Raw genomic sequence first — 18,496 nt, forward strand, 5'->3', positions numbered from 1 at the left:
TATCGGCAAGTTTTGAGCCTAGAGAGAATTGAAACAGGCTAGTCATAAACCTTTCAAAATGAGATTTATAATGAAAACTCCCACTTACACACATTGTACTGCAAAACTTGAGCATAAAATCAATCAGTACAATATTTTGTGTTCAAAATCCATCCGTTTTTTAATATTGCAGTTAGAGAAATACAGAGATAAGCCTCCAGGATTACAGGTGACCAGAGGGCAATTTATGAGTTTACTTTAAAGAACACTGAATGGATTTTGCATAGGACATCAGAACAGGCTAAAGCTCTTCCCCAGCCCCCTCAGAGCATATGGCTACTGTGCAGCTCAGCAACAGCCTCAGGTTATATTTGTTGGGTATTTTATATTGCTGGATGGCAAAACAGTATGGACTATGCAAGCTGAAGGAGCCTGTCTTTTCACTCCTGTAAATATGTGAGATGCCAGCTTGTAATGATCTCACTTTGTGTGCCTTGCCCTACTGGCTCTACTGCTGGCAAAGCCTTATTCTCCAGCCAGACATATGTACTCAGGTGCATATGGTGCTTGGGGGCACAAAGTGTGGGAGCCCTGCTTCAGCACTCTTCACGCTGGCATTTCCAGGCATGACGTGACAAGGATTTTTAAAGCCTTATTTCAGGGTGCATATAAATCCAGTGCCTAGATATTTTGAGGCCTATTCTATGTGGTGTTTTCCTGAAGTACTATGGAACTGGTTTATGGCATGAAAGGAGTACACAAATTCAACTTTCACTTAAAAACACAGTCTTCCTGAATGTGAAGATAGGTTACAACATGGCTGTGCATGACTGCTCAGTGCACAAGTGCAAACAGTGTCAAGTACTCATATGTATAATTATAATTTGTTATTTTCTTCAATATATTCAGAATCCAAACTGGCATGCTGAGAGTTGCCCAAAGCCACCTGAGATGCCTATGGGTCTCTGAGACACATGATAGAGGCTGGTTGGCCTCATGATTTAGTAGGCAGTATTGGTGGTGGGTGGATGGTTGGACTAGGTGATCCTTGGGATCCTTTCCAACCATAATAATTCTGTGATTCTATGGCAACTACTACAGCTAACTCAGGGTTGCAGTTTTGAGACATAAGCCAACATGCACATTTCTGAATAGATGACCTATACTTTGTCAGTTCATCACTTCTGTGAACACCAGTTGTATTTCTCTATTTTATAACACACTTGCTGAAAAACCTGAAAAATTAGCCTCCGTGTGCCAGCGAAGTTTTATGAGTGGGCCTTGGGACCATGCAGCCATGGAAGTCAGCTATGACAAGAAAGCATCTACCTGGCCTGTTAAATTTATCTGAGTTCCAGCAGACTTCATTCATATCAAATAAGAAATGCCAAATGCATTAGTCCTAGTAAATCAATAAACTCCTTTTGCTGTGAGCAAAAGTGAAACAGAACTAGAGTAATAACTTGAATCTTACCTGCTGAAGTCATGTAATTTTTGAAGGCGATGTTTCCTAATAGAGCAGTTTCACATACTTTAGCTTACATGACTCATCATCAGGTTTTGATTCATTGGTAAATGTCTAATGACGGCATGAACATTTCTGGAAACATTTTATAGTACTTCTAAGAACTGGGCTTTGTTCCATACACAAAGCCTGCACTTTCAAGCATGATTTTGTTATTTTTTTGCGTATGTGTTTCCTGACTTCGTGTATATTTGCACAAACAAGTAGAGTATAAAAGATGTAGACAGGGCAAGCAAACATTACAGTTGTATCCATTTTCTTTGGATGGAAGTGGTTTTGAACTAGTCTATCAGTAGACATTACTTGAACAAACTTTTATTCTAATTTTTCATTTAAAAAGGGATAGTATTTTTGATGACATAATGAATATTTTTAAATTATGTCATATACTACAAGTGAATTCAACCATTTCTGTTGTAGAAAAAAACAAATGTACTGAGAAAATGTATTTCCACAAATCAGTTACATACAAGTTGATGGTCAGAGGTCCAACTAAAGATGATCAAAGCTTGTTCAGACCATACCTAAGTTTTGACATCTCCAAGGAGAGAGTTATTGCATCTGGGGCAATGTGCTTTACCTTTATTTTGGATATATATATTTTTTTCATTTATACAGCTGCAGTTTGTCTTATACCAACTTGTGACCATTGCTCCTTGCCCTTTGCACTGCTTGTAGATGACCTTTACATAGCAGTGGACTTCAGCTGTAATTTCCCTGTTCTGATCTGCACTGGTACAGACTTATCTTGAGCACTGCGTGCAGGTTTGCGCAGCACAATACAAAGACATAAAACTGTTAGAGAAAGTCCAAAGGAGGGCTACAAAGGTGGTGAAGAGTCTAGAGGGCAAGATGTCTGAGGAGTGGCTCAGGCCCCTTGGTTTGTTTAGCCCAGAGCAGGGGGGCTCAAGAGAGGCTTCGTGGCAGCTGCAGCTCCTCACAGAGAGCGGAGGGGCAGTGCTGAGCAATGCCCTCTGTGACAGCGACAGGGCCCGAGGGAACGGCATGGAGCTGTGTCAGGGGAGGGTCAGGTGTGGATTAGGAAAAGGCTATTCACCAGAGGATGGTCAAGCACTGGAACAGGCTGCCCAGGGCAGTGGTCATGGCACCAAGATGCAGGTCTTCAAGAATTCGGACCATGCTCTCAGATATATGATCTGATTCTTGGTGGAGCAAGGAGTTGGACTTGATGATCCTTGTGGGTCCCTTCCAACATGAGGCATTCTATCATTCTATTTTACGATCTTCAGCCTCAACAAAGCCAACTGCCTCAGCCTCTCCTTGTATGGGCTATACTCCAACCACCCAGCCATCTCAGTGGTCCTTAGTTTGTCAATATCTGTCTCACAATGGATTGGAGGGGAAGTTAAAATTGCACTCAGTATTCTAGATGTCACCTCAGCAGTGTAGTAGAGGAAAATTAATGATTCTGCTGGCTGTACTGTTGCTAATGTAGCCCAGTATGTTATTGGTATTTTGCAGCAAGGTGACACTGCTGATTCACACAAAACGCAGTGTTCATCAGGAAAATTAATTATAGTCTTTACAGATAATTTTGAATAACTGTTACGTCTCAGTAGTAAAACTTGACAGTGTGTAGGTACTCTTCTGATCCTTGCACCAGTGCCATCCATTGTAATGACTTGCTGTTTTTGCTTCAGTGTTGAACGTTAAACTAATCATGTAAAACTTAAAATTGTTATCACTGTATGTCTAAGCAACAGCTCCTGGAGATCTCTGCATACTGTGTTTTTCCACATTATCATCATTACAAAGGCAAAACCTTAGTTGGCATTTGGAAGGCTATTTTTGCCACATTGGGTTCTGGAAATTCATGCTGATGATTTCAAGTGTAGTTGCCTGCAGTTTAGCTCTGAAATAAAAATGGCCTTATTTTCAGTGGTACTGAGAAAATGTAATTCTCTTTATTGTCCAAACAAGATTTAGTGTTTTAATTTCAAATTTTGTTCTATCATATGACAATACTGTGGAAATTCTAGTACATATTCACTGCTCATAAAGTTTATGGGAAACTTGTTGCTCATGTCCATAAACATCTACAGGTTTACTCTACATTTCACTCAGCCTCAAAAGTAAGCATGCGTCTGTGCTGTCTGAACTGTGGCTCAGGAAAGAAGCTTTGACATTGGTGGCTGATTGTACTTATTCTGTAAGATGTCACCTGTTTCTATTACCCAAAATGTTTACACAGGTAAATTGAAAAGTTTCAGACTCTCTTACCACTCTCATTCTGTCTGCCTGTTCAAATAGCCTTCTTAGAGGTGGAATCTAGGACTGCTGGACTGATTTAATAGACAGTTCTACCAGACTAAACTGAAATATCTCCAAGAAAGACCTTGCCAAAAACTAGTGAAACATCCTGGCATCACTGGCAGGATAGAATCTGTTCTGGAGAGATGGTGCATAATTCATTTTTTTTTCTTGCTTTCTTGCTATCATGGCAGTATGAACAGAAAATTGTGAGGAGATTTGATAATTTCATCTCCTTCTATGAAATAAATTACTTTGTGGTTTATATTCACAAAGTATAGTCAAGAGTGATGTGCTGCATCAGTTGTGACTAATAAAGGAAGATCTGTACTCTTGGGTCCAGAGTATTTCTTCTATAAAGAATGCAGCATAATAAATCAAAATAACATGCATTCTTTTATTAATTCTTATAAAAATAGCTCTGCAGAGAGTCTTTTCTTTTTTAGTAGATCTTGTGCTTCGGAGGCTATCATACCTTTTCATGCATGATAGCTCATTACATATATTAACATCCCCTGGATCACAAAGCCACTTATGGTTCCAGTGTTTTATCATTAAATTCATAGACTTATTAATTAAAAAGCCTGTCATATTATTATGGGTTTTGGAAGGATGATGATTCAGCAGAAGAAATTACAGTGTTATGCATCTGTTCACATCAAAGAGACAAGGTATACTAAATGAGGGAGCTACATGCTAACTGCAAACTTGCAGAGGTCTTTAGAAGCTGGGAAGGTAGGAAAAATGAACCCCATATTACCAGACCTTTCCAAGTTAGGTGCTTGTAGAATAGTTATGAAGAACAGCATGATGGTATTCATATTGTGCATCTTACTGGAAAAAAAAAATAAATCAGCCAATAGAGATTTAAGTCATCTATTTCCCAGTTTCCTGATAAGACCTGTACCTTCCCCCATTTCTTTCTGTAAATGCTATAAACAAATAAACCAGCTGTGTCATTTTCAGAAACTGCATGTCATCTAATTTTGAGCACCAACTAGATTACTCAAATGCAGGAGAGTCTATTTCTGAAGTGTAGAAATTGAAGTATGCAGAATTTGCATACTGTGGCACGGCTGTTTTGACAAGGTCTGACCAAGGGTCACAGAGATATAGACTACCTATTAAGTAAATGTGTAAATTAACTAGATAATAAATGGACCTGTAAAAAAAGCAATTAAGTAAATAGAAAGCTTTTATAGAATTGTTGTCTTTGGGAATATACTGAACATAAAAAAAAAAAAGAAGAGAAGATTGTTGATATCTCACAGTAGACTACAACGTGTGGGTAAGCCTCTTTGTCCTTCAAAAGTATTATAAAAGCATCCTCATGTATCTACTACTGAATCATTTCTCATTTGCAAGTGCATTCAATCTGTGCTAAAGTGAGAAGGATATGTGCTTGAGGACTGCTTGCTTCCAGACAACACAGACAACCACTCTGATGTCATCACCACCGTATCAAAGTGATATACAATTTGTGAAGTTTAGAGCCCAGCAATTAATTCTTAACTGTGTTTTAGAAGGCGTCGCTTTACTACCCTGCTGTAGCATTTTTACTCAAAGGGGTTTTCTGCTGTTTATAACAACTTTTTTTTGGATGTGCGTTTCTTTTTTGGGTTTGTTTTTTTTTTTTTGTTTGGTTTGGTTTTGTTTTTTCCTATTGAACTCAGTATGCACAGTTTGCTAACCTACTGAATTAAGGGCAATAGCTAATTCTGTGCTCACAAATCTGAAGCCATTTGTGACCTAGATAGTTTTTCCATGGGTCACTTGGAGTTAAAGCAGTTCTAAAACACGTGCATACTGTAATGTGTCTTTTTTACTGAAACAATATATTTTTGAATTTTGCTTTCAAATCCTATAGCATGTTGTGGGCTTTTTTTTCACATAAAAGAAAATATTTTTCCAGAACTTTTCAAGACGAGAAGCTCTTGCTAAAAAACTTGCTAAAAAAAAGCCCTCAGCCACTGAAAAGATCATTTTAGACTTTTCTAAAATTAACTTGAAGAAAATATACTTTCAGGTCTTCATTTGTAACGTGTAAATAATGTCACCTTCAGAGAAAAAAAGGACTTCTCTTCAGAGCCAGCCCAGTTTGTAGCTTTGTGTCAGGTCTCTTGTGCATCATTAGCATGATAGTTGCATTTCTTTCCACCTGCTCACTGCTGCATGGGCCATGAGATTGTGAAGGTGTCAGCAATAGCTAGTTTGGGCTGCAGGCTTCCTGAAAGCAGTAGTAATTCATGTCAAGGAAGATAAATTAGCAAGAGGCAGAAATCATTGCTAATTGTACACAAAATACTTTTTATCAAGAGTCTCTGAGGAATATTATGTGGTGTTTATTTGTATACACTTGTTTTATATGCAGTATCATGAATTACATTGGCATATCAGCACTTTTCTAAGAAACTGAATTAAACAGGAGAATTATACAGATTATTTATAATGGAATGATTCACTCTGGGAAGTTTTCCCTAAGAAGTCTATGCCTTGTTTCTCTGTAACAGTAACAAGTTTTCTGCACAATGCTAAAGAATTCATAGATAACTCTAGAAGCTGCTTGCATCTCAAATAAGGCATGTGATTCCAAATTAAGGTTCTGTGCCACCATATTTTCTCTTGAATTCACAGCTTGTATATCCTCTGCCTTTATTCTGTGCATGTGGTACGTATGGAACTGCTGTGAACATTCAGAAGCATCATGTCTCATGAAAAAAAATCCTGCTGATAGCTGTCAAGGTCTAAAACTACTTCTTTGCAACAGTCCACAGAAGAGTGGCTGTGCATCCACTAGATTTATCAGCTTGGCTGTCCCCTCTATTTAGTTGCCAGAATTGTAGTACAGTTCTGATCATGTGTTTCAGCCATAAAAAGTGAATAAAGTTTGCAAAAAGCCCAATCAGGGCGTTTACCTGCACTGAACTTCAGCCAGTTCCTGCCTATGCTTTAGCAGTTCTGTTCTCAACTGACTCCATACCCTTCCTGCAGGGACTTTTTTCTGCTCTCCTGTGGCAGCTTGCTTTATGAGAAATTAAACTATGACTTGATCCAATATTGCCTGGCATTGATCCTGTTTTAGGAGCCACAAAAACAACTGACTTCTTCAATTGTTCTTCCATACATTATTATATATGTTGCATGTCAGAGCTAAGCTGTCTTCCCTCTGATCATAGCGTTTCTCTGTCAGTGCCCTGTATGCCAGTGAGCTTTATCTGATTAAAACTGTGTTAACCAGAGAAATTTTAAAGGGCAGTTATAAAAAATATGACTTTAAAAACGTAAAAGTGACGTGCATTGAATGCAGGAAAGAGAAAGAAGAATTGTTTGTGTATAAAGACTTGGAAATTTATCTTTAACTTCCAGTGTCTCCTAGCTACAAAGGGAGTCAAATTCAAGACTTGGTTGCGTGGTCACAGACAACAATTATTTTTACTGACTTAATGAAAAGAAAGAAGCATGAAATAAAATACCTGCCTTATATTACCCTACTTGATTTACTGGAAGGGAAAAACTGAAAAAGTACTGCATGCTATGCACATAAAATCTGCAACAGAGGTGGTGACCCATGGTTTCATAGTTGCTATAACAACGTCATTGCTGGAAAAATGTTGCCCACACTGTCCATCTTTCATTGGCCTGAGCAGATGGAATTCAGAGGGAGCTGAATCAGGACTATGCATTGGATGTGGTAGGACGGCCCATCCAGCTAAGATGGCTCTCTGTGGTCTTCAAACTGGTATGGGGCCTGGTGTTATAATATTGCAAGAGAAATGTCTAGCCTGACTCTGCAAGTTCAACTCTTCAGCACTGAGATGTAGCGGTCACTGCTGATAGTTTGTCCAGGTTCCAGGAAATCCAGAAGGATCGTCCATTTTCTATCCCAAAAGACAGTGCACATCACTTTACCTACTGAGGGCTTCTTGAACTTTTTCTGCAATGAAGAATTCACATTCTCACTCTGTGGACTGCTGTTTTGACTCTGACTCATTGTAGTGACACCAAATCTTGTTACCGATAATGATACGACCCAGGAAACCATCACCTTTAGCCTCGTATTAGTTCACAAGGTCCTGACAAACTTGTATATGGTATTCTTTCTTTTCCTGTGTGATCATTCCTGGGGCTTACCTGCTGCAAATATTGTGATATTCCAACATTGCCAACATTTTTTCCAACTCACTGGAGCTGGTATTCAGCTCTGTACACGTTGTCCCAGTCATAATCCACCAAATCACATCAATGATCTGATGAAGACTGTCTTCATTTCGTGCTGTGACAGCTGTGCATGTCTGTCCAGAACATGGCTTGTCTTTCACATTGCTATTGCCACTGCTGAAATGCACCACCCACTGCCTCACTCTGCTCACATCCACTCTCGGTCTTCATAAATGTTCTGCAAGCATCACTGTAAGTCAGTGGGTGCAATTTTTTCTGAATGGAGGAATTCAGTGACACACCTTTGCTTCATATGCACTTCCATCTCAGATGCCATTTTTTCAGACTGCCCCTCTGCTGCCATCTGTCACATGACAATAAAATGTAATGGAATATTGGTGGGAAGGTTCAACCTCTACTGCCATACCACCAACATTTGCCTCTGATGTCGTGGCCCAACAGAATAAAGTGGGAGGCATTACTTTCAGACCAGTCCTTGTATAATTTAAATTATACAACTGTTCATTTTCTTCAGCTGCAAGTAGCTGCCTCAAACAGATACAAGATGTACCACAACTAATCCTTGTGAAGACATCTGAACCACCAAGAAGAGATCTGCCAATTCTAATGTGACCGTACTATGTATATGTGATCAAAATAAGAATAGTGTTTGTTTTCCTCCAACTGAAAAAAAGCTAAAAAGAATTTGTATGGATGATTTCCTGTGTTTTCTCATTCCATTCCTTTCTCTAGATCCATCTTCATACCATTTCCATTTAACAGTTTTTGTCAGATTGGTTTGTTTCTTCTCTGATGGTGTAGTCACTATTTGCATTTACCTTTTGCATTTTATTTTTCTCATTTTTTATTTTTCTGATTGTGTGGTGTTTTGTTGCCTGTTTCTCCTTGACATTCATAAATGCCTGCATTAAATACCTGTCTGTTTGCTGCTTACTCCCGTTTCCAGGAGAAACTCTTCTTCCTCCCATGTAATGGAGAAAGAGCCAGATGCATGTTTCCCTGACTATCTTGCAGTTGCTCCCAGCTGCTTTTCCCTAAATGTCAGGGACACTCTCCAGTGTGGTTACCATGGTTCCTTCAGCTGGAATGGTTGCAAGAGTTCACAGCAGGCATCAAATCCACTGCACGTTTTATAGTAACATCTAAGAAAAAGCCACTTATCTGCTATATCACAGTTGAACAGAACATAACCAAGTCTGCTTTTTGTTGAATGTTTTGTATAAGACTAACCCTAATTAGGTAACATCTGAAAAATACTGACCAATTAAGAATAATTGCTTTATTCTTCCAGTTGTTAGTACTGATGTATCTGTAGATGTGTTATGTACTAGCTGTATAAACCTGCTGATGAGCTCATCAGCTCAGCAGGTCTATTTATAAAAGTTAAAACTGATGAGTTACAGCAAGATTACATTGTGTTGTATTCATTAAGTACCTTCTTTAGAAGGTTTGAAAATGATTCCTTATAATTTGTTATTCAATCTGTCATGAGCAAAAAAAGCCTTTTATTTTTTAATATAATTCCTTATGCAAAAGTCAATATAAAGTGCATCTTGAATCTAGCCACTGGAAAACATTGGAAAACTGTGTCACTTTTTTTTACTCTAAAATATATAATTTACATAACAAACATTTTAAAAATAAGCATGAATACAAGTGTTTGTTCCAATGAGTAAGTTACAATATGTCCGCCCCAGTCAGTTGTTCCCAGGTAAATTGGTCATGTTTTGCTTCAACAGATGGTTAGGTAGACTGAAAATACCCCGTATCAGGTTCAGTCATCATGCAGAGAAGAGCTCTCAGCTACACTGTACCTTGAGTTGTCTCTGTGGATCCTCAGCTTTAGCTCCTATAAATGAAGTCAGTAGGATTTTCCACTGTGGTTAATTTCCTTTAATTGAAAGAGATTTTTCCTTATTAGGAAAAGAAATGGACTCCCCAAATTCTACAGCTTGCTGTCTTCTAAGCTCATGCCTTCTGTGTACAGTTCTTCTGTAAAGAAAAAAATGAAACGCCATTTCAGAAGCAGTTGGGATTTCTTGCTCCATAGTTGCACTAAAAGCCTATCTCAGAAACTCACACTTAACATCGAAAACCTATCCAGGTTTCCAGGCCAACTGGATGAGTGGACTGTTTAAGTATCTGCTTTGCTTAATTTTTTCTTGAAGAGTTCATCTTTTCTGTTGCCAGCATTTTCCTGCACTGATATCCCTTTTTTTTTTTAAATTAACCCAAGGTATTTCAGTCTCTTCTTGTCTTCATTTGATCATTTCACTAGCTTTCTTTGCTCACCTATGATTCAGATAAAATTTCTTCAATGTATTCAACATGTGAGACTTGCACTTAACCCAGATGAGCTTTTCCCATGACTGTATAGAGATGTCAGTACTTTCCTGTCCTTACTAGGAGCTGCCTGGTTAGAGATTCAGGACACAGTTGCCCTTCCTTCACACTGTCTGTTTACAATCTTGTGACGGACTGGTGCGGTCCGATTCTTCTCTCATAGTTTCCTGTGATGGCATTCTCATTAGTAACAAGAACTCCTACTAGTAGTATCTAACCGTATGACTTTATAAATTGCTTTGCTGAATTTCACCTCCTTTTACTACTTTAGTTATCGTGTTGAACTGTTTTTTCTTGTATGTTATTCTGGACCTTTTGATGGCATGCTTTCACATGTCACCTGTAGGTGTAATCAGCAGCATGGAGAGACTCAGGAGTTTCCTGCACATGCATAGCCTAGTATTACCCAGTTAAAACAGTTCAGCATTTTCTTCTTCTCTAATATTTACTAAATTATTTAAACTACTAATTTGCTAGGTACAGTGGTAACCATTTTGTATGTTTACTGTTGATCTATTCAGCGCAATCGCACAATTCCCAGTTTTTCAGTGACTCTATTTTTTTTTTTTCCTTTCTTTCTTCCAAGATAGAAGGACTTGGATACCAGCTAAACAGCTGTCTTTCTTCTCATTCATATTCTGCAGGGAAATTCAGCCTTGCTGTATCCCCATTGACTTAGTAAGCATGAGTCAGTGTAAGGAAGCTAGCTCATAAAGTGCTCTGTATCTGAAGCAAAATACTGCTTATGTTGGAAGTTTATTTCCTGTTCAAGCACCACTAAGTTGCAACAATATATAGTCTTAAAATAAATGCTAGTATGAATATTAAATACCTACTTAGCATTCTTACTAAGAATATGCTATCACCCACAAATAAAGCTCATTTTGATAAATTTCAGAGCAGATAACATTTTAAACATTGTTGTGTAAGTATTATTGTTTACAACTGCAATTGACTTTATTCAAAATTCAAAATACTTTTTCTGCAGTTGAAACTGAAGCCTACTGGAATGTAAATATAACCATTAACTTAAAACTGAATTTCTAATCTGTCCTACCTTAGGCAGTTTATCACATGAGAAATGTAGCATGCTTCTACAAAAAATGAATGTGCGGATTTTAGCAGCAACAGTATAGGTAAATGAAGTACAGAAATACATTGTAAATATTTATTATACTTTTTAAGCAAAATGATTAAAAGATTGGAAAAACTAGGATATTTTGGCAATTAAGTGAAGAATCACCCCAGACTACATAGTTATCTCTGTGTGGACTCCTCATTATTTGATGCTAAAAGAGGAATTACAAACACATTAGCTTGATTCTACAAAGCTGATGATCAGTGAAAATTAATGCTGACATTTCAACTTCTTGTTTAATATCTCACTAAAATGAATGGCTCAGTTTACATTTCCATAGCTATTGTTTAAATCTATGGTAGTACCAGATTCAAATTAATGCCTGCAACTGTAGGGTTTTTTTTACACAAACAGGGATGTAGAAAACTTATTTTTATTTATGATTCTGTGGAAATAGAAAGTAATTTCATACTGCCTTTGAAGATGTATGCAACAAAACATCTTCCTAGATATGTTCAATGTTTTCACTAATACCTTGGTTGACAGAAGAAAGCAAATTAGAATTTGCAAATTAGGGTTAGCAAATTAATGGAGGACATCATATGTGGACTTGCAAGAAGTTTGAGAACCTTATCAGAATTCAAAGTGAGCTTGATGAATGAGAGAAATGGTAAGGAGTCAATCAAGTAGAATTTATCAATACAAGGGTAGCAACAAGCGCTGAATAACTGAACTGGTAAAGAAAAAGAAAATCAAACATATAGATGAAAAATGGGTCTGCCTGGTTAGGTGGCTAAATGGCAGTTAGCTGTAATTGAATAAGAATTAACAATATGCTGCTGTTGCAAAAAAGACAATTCCATTCTGAGGTGAATTAACGAGAATGTTGCGTAAGGCATGGGAAGCAATTATTCTGCTCTAGTTGTCACTGGGGAAGTCTCAGCTGTACTTCTGTATTCATTCTGGAGCTGCACACTTGTAGCAAATATGGTGACAAATTGAGAAAAGGCCCAGAGAAAAAGTGACAGTAATGACAGGGACCTCAGAAAACCTAAGCTCCTTGGGGAAAAAAAAAATTAAGGAACTAAGTTTTCTTAGGAAAAGGAGTTACAATAGTAGTCTTCAAATATTTAAAAGTTGTTATAAAGATGCATTGTTCTCCGCACCACTGATGTGGTAGGGATGTAACAGTTTGATTTGCAGAATAGAATTTTATGTGTGATATTAGAAAAAACTGACTCTGAGAACAGCAAAGTCCAGACACAGGTCGCTTAGGAGAACTGTGGAATCCCTCTCATTAAAACCTTAAAAAAAAATGAAATAGAGAAGATAAGCATTTGTGAGGGACTGTCTGGTCATACATGATAAAGGAAAGAGCCCAGATGAACTTGCAGCCTTACACATTTGTGATGCTTTGGAAATATCTAGACTTGAAATGTCAGATGTGCACTTGCATGTCATTATCACCCTTTTGTACACACTCTTCAAAACACAGGCCACTTTCTGTTTGCAGAGCAGCCCATAATAATAATCACATAATTTTGTAAGTTTTCTGCATGCTTTTATAATAAATTGGCACATTATGGAAGTACACTTAAGTAGAAGCTCCTTTAACCTAAGTCAAAATAATACAGCCATTGAGGACCTGATGCTAACTAAGCAGTCCCTTGAGGTTGCTGGAAACTGAGCATACTACAGTTTATGGGCTTATGTACTTGGCTGATTGGCAGGCAGAGGTAAAGTCAGAAAAAAGACATCACATATACTTCCTTTTGTTCTTCCCTCTAACATCTTTTCATAACCCAAGAAGTGGTTATTCTAGTTGTCAGAAATAACTAGCTTTTGTCTGGAAGCAAAGTGCATGCTGTCATGTATGAGGAGCAGAGCTGTCTGCTTCTGCATAAGGTCATCATATCCATCACAATCAAGAATCTCTTAGTTTTGATGATTTTCAAAGGAAGTGTCCTCTGCTATTAATTAAAGTGAAGTAAAATAGACAGTCAAGCAGTACTTTTCCACTTAAACTCCCTTATTTTTACCTATATACATCATTTTACATGCCAGGCACCACAGTAATAAGCTCCTACATGAGCAGTAACTACTCAATTCAACCTCCTACAGCTCCTTTCCTTTCTGCAATTTGCAGTATGTTGCGATTTTTCTGCAAATTATCACAGCTCAGTGGAGTTGAGGTTCCAGATACAGCATCTCTGCCTCTCGGATTAGATTATCTCTGAATAAATCAAAGGAAAAAAAAAGAAAAGAAAAACCAAACAGGCGTAGGAGTGCAGACCAGACTACTTCAGGCTGTTTCCTTGCTCTCATTTTCCTCCACTGACTTCTATACCCAGTAGGTGAAACCCAGACTTCTCATCACCTTGGGAGCTGAGGTCTCTTGCTGCCCAGGGGCCAAACAGCCAGAGCCATTTCAGAAGTTATGATTGATTCCATCTTTTTCTGGTTACACCATTTCCTTGTATCCTGGAATAATTTCTTCACAATGAATAAAGCCATGAATTCAAGCCAGTACTTCCTCAATCCATGCGATCTCTGGTGCAGAAAGAGAGTGATAATTATCTGTGGCCATTGCTATTAGGAGAGAACTAATTTAACTAGACAGATTGGGCTGCCCTCTGGAAAGTATGCACCTTAAGTATGGCCACCGAAGGGAGCAAGGCACTGAGCTTATGGATACTGGATCACCCCCAGCACATCTTTTTGCCTTCAGCTGTGTGTCATGTTTCACCAGATACATTGGAAGCATTGGATTAAGGCTGTGCACTGCCTCAGAATGCATAATGCATTGGTCAAAAACTTCAGTACATTTCCCTTCGCAGTTTCCTCTCTTTGTCTGAGTAACAAAGAGGGGAGGAAGATATCCTTTAAAAAAATAAAAAGACAGTGTGATTCAAAAACCTCAGAGGGCAGCAAATGTCATCCCTCAAAGCAAGGTATCTGATTTTCTTGAAGATCACTGACCAAATTTTAAGCTTGCAGCAAGTGTCCTTTAAAGTCTGTGCAGGGTGGGAAAACTGAAATATAGAAGCCAAAACGTTTACCATAAAGGCAACCTATGAAATCCGGGAATGGCACAAATATTTTGTAAATCTGTTTATAAATCTACTCATATTTTTCATCCCATTTCAATAAAGTTTGTTTTTACATTCCCCAGCTCATGTGGTGGGCAGTGCAAAGAGTTATTAGTAAAATGTTAATTCTGTCATCTCGGAGGACATATTGTTTATACAGTCACAGATGCAATTATATCTCAGATCAATGGAGCAATTTTTAAAAAATTTCTTTCTAGAGCTGCAGTTGGAGTATGATTATAGTTGTCCACAATAGTTATTTCATACGGCAAATTAGGAAATATATGTCAGGACCTATTATGCTAATGGAGGTCTTGCAAGATTCTTAACAATTATAAGTAGATGCCAGACTTGCAAACTGATGACCCTCTTTGAAACAATACCCCCAGAAGAGAAGAGAGAACAAAAATACTGTTGACTTGTGCATGGCTGTCAAGTTAATGCTTCACGGGAATCCGCAGCACTAATCGCATTTCTTGAGTGCAAGTTCTTCCTTTCTTTAGCTCCCTCATGAGGAATCCCTTAAGCACTCATTAGACCAGTACAGCTGAAAATTGGTAAATCTGTTTTCAGTGTCAGCTACCATTTTGGTCCTGACCAGATAGAAAAGAGATGACACCCTGCTGTTGATGTCACTGGGTTTCCTGCAATTTTTGTAAATAAATACTTCGTTTGCAAAACACATTAAAATAGAATAAGATCATATATATTTATGCTCCATCAAACACCTAGATTGTAAAGGGGTGAGAACTATAAAACTGAGTAAGGCAGGGAATGGAAATTTTCTGCCCTAACTGGCCATTTAAGTAGCACATCTGGAGAAAAGAAGCTGCCAAATTTTTTTTAGCAATCATCAGCAGAAGTAGCATCAACAGGGGAACCATTGTGGTATGTGTAGTGGCAATATTTATTTTATGCAACAAAGAGTTTGTCCCAATATCAAATTAAATTACATATCAAATTAAAACACAAGATAATACTTTACAGTCTTTCAGTGGATTCTAGTTATTATAGAACAGGGACTCATCATACCCTCTCTGAAGGGGTCAGTTTGTGCAGATACACAGCTGCAGTCAAGTCAAATGACACGGAAATGCAGAATGTGCAAGGGCAGAGAGTAAAGCTCCCTTAGTTCCTCCTTCAGTCACAGAAGCTCTGCGCCTGCAAGCTGAGGATTATCTGAATAGTGATCAAATGTTCTGAGGAAATGTGTTTTAATTAAATTCTGCTCAGCTAAGAAGGAAGACAAGGAGACAATTGTCAACAAAATCCCTCCTTGATGGGAGACTGAATGCTGGTCCCTCACAGTGTCCCTCAGTATTTTAGTTTGGCAAGAAGGCAGTAATAGTACAATTTAGCAGTGCAGGGGCTGGCAAAGGCAGTGCTCTTCAGGATCCACTTACTGACATTGCCAGTGTGGTCATGAAATAGTTTTCCAACCTGTGGAGTACTGCACATGTTTCATCCCCAGTGTTTGTGGATAAATGAGACGGGGCTGGGAGGTGGCGGGGGAAGAACGCACATGCTGAGGACAAGTTCTAAACTATGGTATAGCTTGTGCAGCTCTAGTCAAGAGATTTCATCTCTGATTTGGCTTCATAATTTCATATTGCTTTTTGTTTTTTGTTTGTTTGTTTTTTTTCCCCCACAAATTCTAGCATCAAGGGAAAAGGTAATGTTGCTCTTGCTTTTTGCATATTAGTTCCTATTACAGTAATGTCTTCATCATCTTTATTACAGTACACTGGAGTATTACTGTTCCTCTACCTCAGTAATCTTGGTGATGGGCCAGAATGTATCCTCAGGAATTTTACTGATCATTTAAAATGAGGAGTGTTGAGAGACTTCAGTAGAATATAGGAATGGACTGACAGGAATCTCATGCAGTTCAAAAAGGAGAAGACCAGTGTCCAACACTTGGACAGAAACTACCACAAGCACCAGGACATGCTGGAAACTGACCAGCTGGAAGGCAGCTTTGCAGAAAAGGACTTGATTGGCCTGGTGGACACCAAGTTGAACATCAGTGTGCAATAGTCTGTTGACGCTAAGGAAGCTAATGATATTTTTGGCTGCATTAGGCAAAGTATCACCAGTAGGTCAAGGGAGGTGATCCTTTCACTCTAAGTGTTGGTGAGGCCTCACCTGGACTGCTGGGTCCAGTTCTGGGCTCCTCAGAACAAGTCATGGATGTTCTGGAAAGAGTCCATGGGAGCGTCACCAAGGTGATCTGGAGCATCTCCTGTGAGGAAGGGCTGAGAGTTGGGACTGTTCAGCCTGGAGAAGGCTCAGGGCATCTCATCAGTGTCTATAAATACCTGAAGGGGGAGTGCAAAGAGGATGGTCAGGCTTATTCCAGTGGTATGCAGTGCCAGAACAGGAAGCAGTGGATACCAGACTGGAAAACAAGAGTCTCTGTGTAAACATAAGGAAGCAGTTCATTATTGCATGCTGGCCCAAGGTGCCCAGAGAGGCTGTGGAGTCTTCTTCCTTGGAGATCTTCAAAAGCCATTGTCCTGGATATCCTACTTTGTGTGCTTGTGCAATGGATTTGGACCAGATGGCCTTCAGAGTTTCTACATCAGCCTTTCTGTGGTACTGCAATTCTGAGCAAGAGTTATCAGGAGAAAAGACAAAATATTACTAAGAGAAAGTGGGAAAAACAAAAGCAAGGCAAGCTGAGAGATGACAAGGGTGGAAGGGAGTATCAGTACAAGCCTTTGTGGATAATCTTTACAGAATAAAAACTTCAAGGACACCCATCAGTCAAGGAATTGTTTATCATAGCTACAACATGACAGGATATTAGAAAAAATAAAGAGATAATACAGAAAGAAACATAATTTTCAGCAGGATTCCTGTGACTCATAGTCACAATCTGGCAGTATTTTCTGTGAAGTTAAAAACATCTTTGCAAGAACAATTCCATGGAAACTCTTCTAACTGAAGTTTCTAGATTTAATATTTCCCCGTGGAGAAGTACATGATACTGGAAACAGGAGATTCTTGGTATTAGTCAAAGATAAAACTGATTCCTGTGAAGGGAAAGGTTGTTGTGTCCTATAGCCAAGAGAAATTATTAAAAAGGATTTCACAGTTGCATATGCAAAAAGCTGTCTAAGAAACTTTCATAGTGCTTTTGCCATGCTTTTCCATTCCTGAGCTCCCACCTTTTTCTGACCTAATATATTATTCCCTATCTTATAACTGATGGAAAATCATCATATAATTCACCTACAAGATTTTTTGATCAGCCCCTTCATTTAGAAATCTCTGTGTAAATGTCATGGAAGTCATTCATGAGTGAGACTAATCCTCTCATATTTCGAAAATTGTACTGGGGAATATAGATTCTGGGCTTCAGCAGCAGAATAAGCTTTAGTATGTCTGTGCTAATCTGTGAAGAAATGCCCTAGCTAGAAACTCAGGCTCTTCTTTAACCAGCATAAGTATCTCTTCTTTAACCATCATAATATTTTGCTCAGCTTTCCATCCCAACTGTAATTAAGGCCTACAACCTTAGTTGTGGGTAGTTGTAACTAGCTAGGGAGAATTCTTACCCAGATCTTCAGACTGGGAGCACTGGGAGAACATAGCACATAAACTGTGATGTAGGGTGCACATGGAGAGCACAAGGGATATTCTTCTAGGAAACAAACAAACAAACAAAAACAAACAGTAAATGGGTGGTCTAGATATTGTATTATCTAGGTAAGGTTCCATTCTCTGTTTTCCCCAATTGTCTTTTCTTTAAATAGAATCTGAGATTCTTGCCTAAGAGTGTAGAAATTAGATATCATCTTTTGATAAAGAATTAGGCCAACAGCCATGTAACCATGCTGGAAATTTCAGAATACATGCAGTGATGTTTGGTGCTACGTGCTATATAACAAACACTAATCATTGTTCTAGCATAGCAAACACAAAACAGGTAGAAATGTATTATATGTAATTATTTTAACAATTACTTTTTCTATTTTTTTAATAGCAGTGGACTTTGTTTTAAGACAGAAATATGATCTTCTTATGAGT

General features: G+C 38.4%; 1 protein-coding gene across 4 annotated transcripts in view; it reads left to right on the forward strand.

Moving 5' to 3' along the window:
- PTPRZ1 (protein tyrosine phosphatase receptor type Z1) overlaps nucleotides 1–18,496 on the forward strand; it is a 129,138-nt gene that overhangs the window by 38,541 nt on the left and 72,101 nt on the right. The window lies entirely within an intron of this gene.

Source organism: Cyrtonyx montezumae, unplaced genomic scaffold, assembly GCF_038088225.1.
Source record: "Cyrtonyx montezumae isolate F1298 unplaced genomic scaffold, pur_monq_1.0 scaffold_3, whole genome shotgun sequence".
NCBI lineage: Eukaryota > Metazoa > Chordata > Aves > Galliformes > Odontophoridae > Cyrtonyx > Cyrtonyx montezumae.